The sequence below is a fragment of the Rutidosis leptorrhynchoides genome, chromosome 7 (assembly GCF_046630445.1).
Source record: "Rutidosis leptorrhynchoides isolate AG116_Rl617_1_P2 chromosome 7, CSIRO_AGI_Rlap_v1, whole genome shotgun sequence".
In the NCBI taxonomy this organism is placed as follows: Eukaryota; Viridiplantae; Streptophyta; class Magnoliopsida; order Asterales; family Asteraceae; genus Rutidosis; species Rutidosis leptorrhynchoides.
The window spans coordinates 41,295,783-41,307,163 of NC_092339.1; the positions used below are offsets into that span (position 1 = coordinate 41,295,783).

The window sequence follows — 11,381 nt, forward strand, 5'->3', positions numbered from 1 at the left end:
AACAAGTGTAAAAGAAATGGTCATAGCGCGGCGAAGTGTGAGGTCTACGGACCAGGGGTTAATAGAACGAAAGGAACAAATGGTGTCGGAACGAGTAATGGCGGAGCAAGTAATGTCGGAACAAGTTATGCCAATGTAGTTTGTTATAAATGTGGAAAACCAGGCCACATTATTAGAAATTGCCCGAACCAGGAGAACACGAATGGACAAGGCCGTGGAAGAGTTTTCAATATTAATGCGGTAGAGGCACAGGAAGACCCGGAGCTTGTTACGGGTACGTTTCTTATTGACAATAAATCTGCTTACGTTTTATTTGATTCGGGTGCGGATAGAAGCTATATGAGTAGAGATTTTTGTGCTAAATTAAGTTGTCCATTGACGCCTTTGGATAGTAAATTTTTACTCGAATTAGCAAATGGTAAATTAATTTCAGCAGATAATATATGTCGGAATCGAGAAATTAAACTGGTTAGCGAAACATTTAAGATTGATTTGATACCAGTAGAGTTAGGGAGTTTTGATGTGATAATCGGTATGGACTGGTTGAAAGAAGTGAAAGCGGAGATCGTTTGTTACAAAAATGCAATTCGCATTATACGAGAAAAAGGAAAACCCTTAATGGTGTACGGAGAAAAGGGCAACACGAAGCTACATCTTATTAGTAATTTGAAGGCACAAAAACTAATAAGAAAAGGTTGCTATGCTGTTCTAGCACACGTCGAGAAAGTACAAACTGAAGAAAAGAGCATCAATGATGTTCCCATTGCAAAAGAATTTCCCGATGTATTTCCGAAAGAATTACCGGGATTACCCCCACATCGTTCCGTTGAATTTCAAATAGATCTTGTACCAGGAGCTGCACCAATAGCTCGTGCTCCTTACAGACTCGCACCCAGCGAGATGAAAGAACTGCAAAGCCAATTACAAGAACTTTTAGAGCGTGGTTTCATTCGACCAAGCACATCACCGTGGGGAGCTCCTGTTTTGTTTGTCAAGAAGAAAGATGGTACATTCAGGTTGTGTATCGACTACCGAGAGTTGAACAAACTTACCATCAAGAACCGCTACCCACTACCGAGAATCGAAGACTTATTTGATCAACTACAAGGCTCGTCTGTTTATTCAAAGATTGACTTACGTTCCGGGTATCATCAAATGCGGGTGAAAGAAGATGATATTCCAAAGACTGCTTTCAGAACACGTTACGGTCATTACGAGTTTATGGTCATGCCGTTTGGTTTAACTAATGCACCAGCTGTGTTCATGGACCTTATGAACCGAGTGTGTGGACCATACCTTGACAAGTTTGTCATTGTTTTCATTGATGACATACTTATTACTCAAAGAATGACCAAGAACACGGTGAACATTTGAGAAAGGTGTTAGAAGTATTGAGGAAGGAAGAATTGTACGCTAAGTTTTCAAAGTGTGCATTTTGGTTGGAAGAAGTTCAATTCCTCGGTCACATAGTGAACAAAGAAGGTATTAAGGTGGATCCGGCAAAGATAGAAACTGTTGAAAAGTGGGAAACCCCGAAAACTCCGAAACACATACGCCAGTTTTTAGGACTAGCTGGTTACTACAGAAGGTTCATCCAAGACTTTTCCAGAATAGCAAAACCCTTGACTGCATTAACGCATAAAGGGAAGAAATTTGAATGGAATGATGAACAAGAGAAAGCATTTCAGTTATTGAAGAAAAAGCTAACTACGACACCTATATTGTCATTGCCTGAAGGGAATGATGATTTTGTGATTTATTGTGACGCATCAAAGCAAGGTCTCGGTTGTGTATTAATGCAACGAACGAAGGTGATTGCTTATGCGTCTAGACAATTGAAGATTCACGAACAAAATTATACGACGCATGATTTGGAATTAGGCGCGGTTGTTTTTGCATTAAAGACTTGGAGGCACTACTTATATGGGGTCAAAAGTATTATATATACTGACCACAAAAGTCTTCAACACATATTTAATCAGAAACAACTGAATATGAGGCAGCGTAGGTGGATTGAATTATTGAATGATTACGATTTTGAGATTCGTTACCACCCGGGGAAGGCAAATGTGGTAGCCGATGCCTTGAGCAGGAAGGATAGAGAACCCATTCGAGTAAAATCTATGAATATAATGATTCATAATAACATTACTACTCAAATAAAGGAGGCGCAACAAGGAGTTTTAAAAGAGGGAAATTTAAAGGATGAAATACCCAAAGGATCGGAGAAGCATCTTAATATTCGGGAAGACGGAACCCGGTATAGGGCTGAAAGGATTTGGGTACCAAAATTTGGAGATATGAGAGAAATGGTACTTAGAGAAGCTCATAAAACCAGATACTCAATACATCCTGGAACGGGGAAGATGTACAAGGATCTCAAGAAACATTTTTGGTGGCCGGGTATGAAAGCCGATGTTGCTAAATACGTAGGAGAATGTTTGACGTGTTCTAAGGTCAAAGCTGAGCATCAGAAACCATCAGGTCTACTTCAACAACCCGAAATCCCGGAATGGAAATGGGAAAACATTACCATGGATTTCATCACTAAATTGCCAAGGACTGCAAGTGGTTTTGATACTATTTGGGTAATAGTTGATCGTCTCACCAAATCAGCACACTTCCTACCAATAAGAGAAGATGACAAGATGGAGAAGTTAGCAAGACTGTATTTGAAGGAAGTCGTCTCCAGACACCAACGACCAAAAACACCTACAAACACTTTCATTCTTCAATTTTCTTCATCTAATTGATCTCTCTCAAGTTCTATCTTCAAGTTCTAAGTGTTCTTCATAAATTCCAAAAGTTCTAGTTTCATAAAATCAAGAATACTTTCAAGTTTGCTAGCTCACTTCCAATCTTGTAAGGTGATCATCCAACCTCAAGAAATCTTTGTTTCTTACAGTAGGTTATCATTCTAATACAAGGTAATAATCATATTCAAACTTTGGTTCAATTTCTATAACTATAACAATCTTATTTCAAGTGATGATCTTACTTGAACTTGTTTTCGTGTCATGATTTTGCTTCAAGAACTTTGAGCCATCCAAGGATCCATTGAAGCTAGATCCATTTTTCTCTTTTCCAGTAGGTTCATCCAAGGAACTTAAGGTAGTAATGATGTTCATAACATCATTCGATTCATACATATAAAGCTATCTTATTCGAAGGTTTAAACTTGTAATCACTAGAACATAGTTTAGTTAATTCTAAACTTGTTCGCAAACAAAAGTTAATCCTTCTAACTTGACTTTTAAAATCAACTAAACACATGTTCTATATCTATATGATATGCTAACTTAATGATTTAAAACCTGGAAACACGAAAAACACCGTAAAACCGGATTTACGCCGTCGTAGTAACACCGCGGGCTGTTTTGGGTTAGTTAATTAAAAACTATGATAAACTTTGATTTAAAAGTTGTTATTCTGAGAAAATGATTTTTATTATGAACATGAAACTATATCCAAAAATTATGGTTAAACTCAAAGTGGAAGTATGTTTTCTAAAATGGTCATCTAGACGTCGTTCTTTCGACTGAAATGACTACCTTTACAAAAACGACTTGTAACTTATTTTTCCGACTAGAAACCTATACTTTTTTTGTTTAGATTCATAAAATAGAGTTCAATATGAAACCATAGCAATTTGATTCACTCAAAACGGATTTAAAATGAAGAAGTTATGGGTAAAACAAGATTGGATAATTTTTCTCATTTTAGCTACGTGAAAATTGGTAACAAATCTATTCCAACCATAACTTAATCAACTTGTATTATATATTATGTAATCTTGAGATACCATAGACACGTATACAATGTTTCGACCTATCATGTCGACACATCTATATATATTTCGGAACAACCATAGACACTCTATATGTGAATGTTGGAGTTAGCTATACAGGGTTGAGGTTGATTCCAAAATATATATAGTTTGAGTTGTGATCAATACTGAGATACGTATACACTGGGTCGTGGATTGATTCAAGATAATATTTATCGATTTATTTCTGTACATCTAACTGTGGACAACTAGTTGTAGGTTACTAACGAGGACAGCTGACTTAATAAACTTAAAACATCAAAATATATTAAAAGTGTTGTAAATATATTTTGAACATACTTTGATATATATGTATATATTGTTATAGGTTCGTGAATCAACCAGTGGCCAAGTCTTACTTCCCGACGAAGTAAAAATCTGTGAAAGTGAGTTATAGTCCCACTTTTAAAATCTAATATTTTTGGGATGAGAATACATGCAGGTTTTATAAATGATTTACAAAATAGACACAATGAAAGGTAAGGGAAAGTGATCTTTTCTGGTGGCGTCATTTAATTTTCTATAATCAATACAAACACGCCATCCCGTTAGAGTCCTAGTAGGAATAAGCTCATTTTTTTCATTTGTGATGACAGTCATGCCACCCTTCTTAGGTACGCATTGAACTGGGCTTACCCATGGACTATCAGAAATTGGATAAATTAAACTTGCATCTAGCAGCTTAATAATTTCTTTCTTAACAACATCTTGCATATTAGGATTTAGTCTTCGTTGGCGTTGCACATACGTTTTATGACCTTCTTCCATAAGGATTTTATGTGTGTAATACGAAGGACTTATACCTTTAATGTAATGAATTTTCCATGCAATAGCTGGTTTATGAGCTTTAAGCACATAAATGAGTTGAGATTTTTCATTTTCAGTAAGAGAAGACGATATTTTTACAGGTAATTCTGATTCACCATGTAAATAAGCATATTCCAAATGGTTTGGAAGTGGCTTTAACTCTAATGTCGGTGGTTCTTCTATCGATGATTTGTATCAATATCTGTCTTCCTCTTTTAGCATTTGAAGTTCTTCTGTTGTTGGTTCATATTCATTAGCCATGAGTGTGGCTAACATTTCAGCTTCATCAATTGGTTCAGTTCCTTCTCCTAAAGAACATTCTCATGTTCCTTGTAATTCTGGAAATTCTTCTAACAATTCTGCATGTGAATCTATAGTTTGAATATAATAACATGTATCATCTGCAGATTGCAGTTGTTGCATGGCTCTATCAACAAAAAAGGTAACACTCTCGTCCTCTATACTTAGGGTCAGTTTCTTACCGAACACGTCTATTATTGCTTTAGCCGTGTTTAAGAATGGTCTTCCTAATATGAGAGGAACTCGAGAATCTTCTTTCATGTCCAGGATAACAAAATCTACTGGAAATACTAAAGTACCAACTTTAACTAGCATGTTCTCTATTATCCCTCTAGGATATTTTACTGATCGATCGGCAAGTTGTATGCTTATTCGTGTTGGTTTCAATTCTCCAAGGTCTAGTTTAGCGTATAATGAATACGGCATTAAATTTATACTAACACCTAAATCTGCCAATGCTTCTATTGAACTAAGACTCCCCAGAAAACATGGAATTGTGAAACTTCCTGGATCTGATAATTTTTCTGGTATCTTATTCAACAGCACTGCAGAACAATTAGCATTCATAGTAACAGCCGAGAGTTCTTCCATTTTCTTTCTATTTGGGATTAGATCTTTCAAGAATTTGGCATACCTAGGCATTCCTAAAATCACATCAATGAAAGAAAGATTGACATTTATTTGTTTAAACATATCAAAGAATTTGGATTGCTCGGCTTCAAGTATTTCTTTTCTCATTTTACTCAGGTAAGGAAGTGGTGGTTGGTATGGTTTAACATAAGGTTTAGCCTTAACTGTGTTATCTTCATTAACCTTTTCAACTATCGGTTCTTTTTCCTTTTCTTGATCAGATTGTGGTTTTTGTGTAGTAGGAATAGAGTCATTAGAAATTATAGGTATTTCAGGTGGTTTAAGTGTAATACCACTTCTCGTGGTAATGGCTTTAGCTGTTTCATTTCGGGGGTTAGCATTTGTATCGCTGGGTAGACTCCCCGGTTTTCTTTCACCTATTAGCCTTGCTAGGTTGCTTACTTCTTGTTCCAGATTTTGAATAGAAGCTTGTTGAATTCTAAATGCTTGAGCATTTTGTTCATTGGTTTGTTTCTGAGATGTGAAAAACTGCATTTGAGATTCAACTAGCTTTGACATCATGTCTTCTAAATTTGGCTTTTTATCATCGGTTTGTGGTGGTTTATTTTGAAAAATGGGTCTTTGCTGATTGTAAGTATTGTTAGATACTTGTTGATTGCTAGGACCTTTTTGGTTGTTGTATGGAACATTTCGGTTATAATTCTGGTTTTGATTGTAGTTTGGTCTTGGCGGTTGATAATTATTCTGATAATTATTTCCAGGCCTTTGGTTCATGTATGAAACATTCTCTCTTTGTTCCATTGTTTGTTCAATACTGAGACAATCTTTTGTCAAATCTCCACACTGCTCACAACTAATTCGTATTGAGTGAATATCTTTAGTCATCTTTTTCATTCATCTCTCGATAGCATCTATCTTTGGGGAAATTGAATCAAAGTCATGGCTAGAATCGGCTTTAGCCGCTTTAGATGATCTAACGATGTCTTTTTCTTGGTGTCACTCATGTGAGTGGGAAGCAGTGTTATCAATAATTTTGTAAGCTTCAGTTGCGGTTTTCCTCATAATGGAACCACCAGCTGCTATGTCGATGTCTTTTCTTGTAGTGATGTCGCATCCTTGGTAGAATATTTGTACTATTTGATAAGTGTCTAAACTGTAGTGACCCGAACTTTTCCATGTTTATATATATTAATTGAGATTGATGTTTACATGATTAAATGTTTCCAACATGTTAAGCAATCAAACTTGTTAAGACTTGATTAATTGAAATAGGTTTCATATAGACAATTGACCACCCAAGTTGACCGGTGATTCACGAACGTTAAAACTTGTAAAAAAAACTATATGATGACATATATATGGTTATATATATAGTTAACATGATATTATGATAAGTAAACATATCATTAATTATATTAACAATGAACTACATATGTAAAAACAAGACTACTAACTTAATGATTTTGAAACGAGACATATATGTAACGTTTATCGTTGTAACGACATTTAATGTATATATATCATATTAAGAGATATTCGTACATCATAATATCATGATAATATAATAATTTAAAATCTCTTTTGATATTATAAACATTGGGTTAACAACATTTAACAAGATCGTTAACCTAAAGGTTTCAAAACAACACTTACATGTAACGACTAACGATGACTTAACGACTCAGTTAAAATGTATATACATGTAGTGTTTTAATATGTATTTATACACTTTTGAAAGACTTCAATACACTTATCAAAATACTTCTACTTAACAAAAATGCTTACAATTACATTCTCGTTCAGTTTCATCAACAATTCTACTCGTATGCACCCGTATTCGTACTCGTACAATACACAGCTTTTAGATGTATGTACTATTGGTATATACACTCCAATGATCAGCTCTTAGCAGCCCATGTGAGTCACCTAACACATGTGGGAACCATCATTTGGCAACTAGCATGAAATATCTCATAAGATTACAAAAATATGAGTAATCATTCATGACTTATTTACATGAAAACAAAATTACATATCCTTTATATCTAATCCATACACCAACGACCAAAAACACCTACAAACACTTTCATTCTTCAATTTTCTTCATCTAATTGAACTCTCTCAAGTTCTATCTTCAAGTTCTAAGTGTTCTTCATAAATTCCAAAAGTTCTAGTTTCATAAAATCAAGAATACTTTCAAGTTTGCTAGCTCACTTCCAATCTTGTAAGGTGATCATCCAACCTCAAGAAATCTTTGTTTCTTACAGTAGGTTATCATTCTAATACAAGGTAATAATCATATTCAAACTTTGGTTCAATTTCTATAACTATAACAATCTTATTTCAAGTGATGATCTTACTTGAACTTGTTTTCGTGTCATGATTTTGCTTCAAGAACTTTGAGCCATCCAAGGATCCATTGAAGCTAGATCCATTTTTCTCTTTTCCAGTAGGTTCATCCAAGGAACTTAAGGTAGTAATGATGTTCATAACATCATTCGATTCATACATATAAAGCTATCTTATTCGAAGGTTTAAACTTGTAATCACTAGAACATAGTTTAGTTAATTCTAAACTTGTTCGCAAACAAAAGTTAATCCTTCTAACTTGACTTTTAAAATCAACTAAACACATGTTCTATATCTATATGATATGCTAACTTAATGATTTAAAACCTGGAAACACGAAAAACACCGTAAAACCGGATTTACGCCGTCGTAGTAACACCGCGGGCTGTTTTGGGTTAGTTAATTAAAAACTATGATAAACTTTGATTTAAAAGTTGTTATTCTGAGAAAATGATTTTTATTATGAACATGAAACTATATCCAAAAATTATGGTTAAACTCAAAGTGGAAGTATGTTTTCTAAAATGGTCATCTAGACGTCGTTCTTTCGACTGAAATGACTACCTTTACAAAAACGACTTGTAACTTATTTTTCCGACTAGAAACCTATACTTTTTTTGTTTAGATTCATAAAATAGAGTTCAATATGAAACCATAGCAATTTGATTCACTCAAAACGGATTTAAAATGAAGAAGTTATGGGTAAAACAAGATTGGATAATTTTTCTCATTTTAGCTACGTGAAAATTGGTAACAAATCTATTCCAACCATAACTTAATCAACTTGTATTATATATTATGTAATCTTGAGATACCATAGACACGTATACAATGTTTCGACCTATCATGTCGACACATCTATATATATTTCGGAACAACCATAGACACTCTATATGTGAATGTTGGAGTTAGCTATACAGGGTTGAGGTTGATTCCAAAATATATATAGTTTGAGTTGTGATCAATACTGAGATACGTATACACTGGGTCGTGGATTGATTCAAGATAATATTTATCGATTTATTTCTGTACATCTAACTGTGGACAACTAGTTGTAGGTTACTAACGAGGACAGCTGACTTAATAAACTTAAAACATCAAAATATATTAAAAGTGTTGTAAATATATTTTGAACATACTTTGATATATATGTATATATTGTTATAGGTTCGTGAATCAACCAGTGGCCAAGTCTTACTTCCCGACGAAGTAAAAATCTGTGAAAGTGAGTTATAGTCCCACTTTTAAAATCTAATATTTTTGGGATGAGAATACATGCAGGTTTTATAAATGATTTACAAAATAGACACAAGTACGTGAAACTACATTCTATGGTTGAATTATCGAAATCGAATATGCCCCTTTTTATTAAGTCTGGTAATCTAAGAATTAGGGAACAGACACCCTAATTGACGCGAATCCTAAAGATAGATCTATTGGGCCTAACAAACCCCATCCAAAGTACCGGATGCTTTAGTACTTCGAAATTTATATCATATCCGAAGGGTGTCCCGGAATGATGGGGATATTCTTATATATGCATCTTGTTATTGTCGGTTACCAGGTGTTCACCTTATGAATGATTTTTATCTCTATGTATGGGATGTGTATTGAAATATGAAATCTTGTGGTCTATTGTTACGATTTGAAATATATAGGTTAAACCTATAACTCACCAACATTTTTGTTGACGTTTTAAGCATGTTTATTCTCAGGTGATTATTAAGAGCTTCCGCTGTCGCATACTTAAATAAGGACAAGATTTGGAGTCCATGCTTGTATGATATTGTGTAAAAACTGCATTCAAGAAACTTATTTTGTTGTAACATATTTGTATTGTAAACCATTACGTAATGGTCGTGTGTAAACAGAATATTTTAGATTATCATTATTTGATAATCTACGTAAAGCTTTTTAAACCTTTATTGATGAAATAAAGGTTATGGTTTGTTTAAAAATGAATGCAGTCTTTGAAAAACTTCTAATATAGAGGTCAAAACCTCGCAACGAAATCAATTAATATGGAACGTTTTTAATCAATAAGAACGGGACATTTCATAAACCATGTTGCGGACATCCTCTCAACAACTTTCCAAATCTTGTCCATGCCTCAATAAGAGTTTCATTTGGCTTTTGTGTGAAAGTAACAATTTCTCCTTGAAGTCTCACGGCTTTAGATGCCGGAAAGAATTGTTTAAGAAATTTTTATAACTAAAACGTCCCATGTATCAATCGCCCCTTCAGGTAACGATTCTAACCAATCTTTGGCTTCTCCCTTTAAAGTCCAGGGAAATAACATGAGATAGATCTGTTCATCCTCAACTTCTCTGATTTTGAATAGAGTACAGATCCTATTAAAGGTTCGAAGATGTTCGTTTGGATCTTCCTTCGGTGCACCACCAAATTGGCATTGATTAGTTACCATGTGTAGGATTTGTCCTTTGATCTCATAATCTGGTGCATTAATGTCTGGTTGAGTAATTGCGTGACCTTGGCCAGTGCGTTTAGCTCTCATTCGGTCTTCCATACTTAGAGGTTCCAGATTTTCTATGATTGAGTTTATTGTATCTGAATCGCTAGAGGATTCTGATTTAATGGTTTCTTCCTAGACAATCTCTGGATGAGTGATTTGTAGTTCAGGAGGAATGATTAGTGGTTCAGGATCTCTGAATTGTCCTTGAATATCCTCCGGATTCTCAATTATGAGGTCGGGTTCAAAAAATGGATTATCGGAAAATTGAATTGGAGTACTTGGTCGACTAGTTGACGATTCTAAAGAAAAATCAACGGCGACAATGTTGGCTAGATGTCTTGATCTGGTTACAGGTGGTGAACGTATGAAAGGTGGTGAACGTTTTGCTCGGTGCATTCACTGAATATCATATTAGTTATAAAAGAAAAAAATTATATAAGTTATCAAATTAATAGACTTTTCTGATTTTGCCCACGTTTCGAATAGCCAATAGATGCAGCAGGAAGCCAAGACCCTTTAAATCGGAAGCCCACAACTCGCTACTAACAAATCCAACTATTACTACAAACCAGAAAATTTTGGATGTCTATCAATTTAACCGCTTAAAATAATTTTTCGTTTTGAAATTTTAGAGAAGAAATAGAAAATTCTATGTCCTAAAAACTAGAGCGTCGAGAAATAAGAAAGAAAAAGAGCGCGTTGAAAAACGTCGAAAAATAAAAGGTCGAAAAACAGACAGTCGAAAAATAATAAAATGCAGCGTCGAAACTTAAAAGTCTAAAAACTAAAAATTAAAACTTACGTCTAAAGATATTAAAGCTTAAAAGGAATTCTATATCCAAAACGGCAATAACTTAAAAAGTACTAAAATCTTAAAACGGCGTCGCAAAATTCTAAAGCATTTAAATAAGCATAATAATAACTTAGCTACGAGACATTAATTTAAAAAGGTTGAACATAACTTACAATGAGTATTAATAGCGTAGCGTTACACGGACAGAATTTTGACTTACACACTTACAACGTTCGCTAACA

The 11,381-nt window shown here is 34.4% G+C and overlaps 1 non-coding gene across 1 annotated transcript; it reads left to right on the forward strand.

Annotated features, from left to right (window-relative positions):
• Positions 1–9,932: 9,932 nt before the first annotated feature.
• LOC139860741 (small nucleolar RNA R71) lies at positions 9,933–10,039 on the forward strand. Its single transcript, XR_011763364.1, has one exon. It is a non-coding gene; the product is annotated as a small nucleolar RNA R71 (small nucleolar RNA).
• Positions 10,040–11,381: the final 1,342 nt, after the last annotated feature.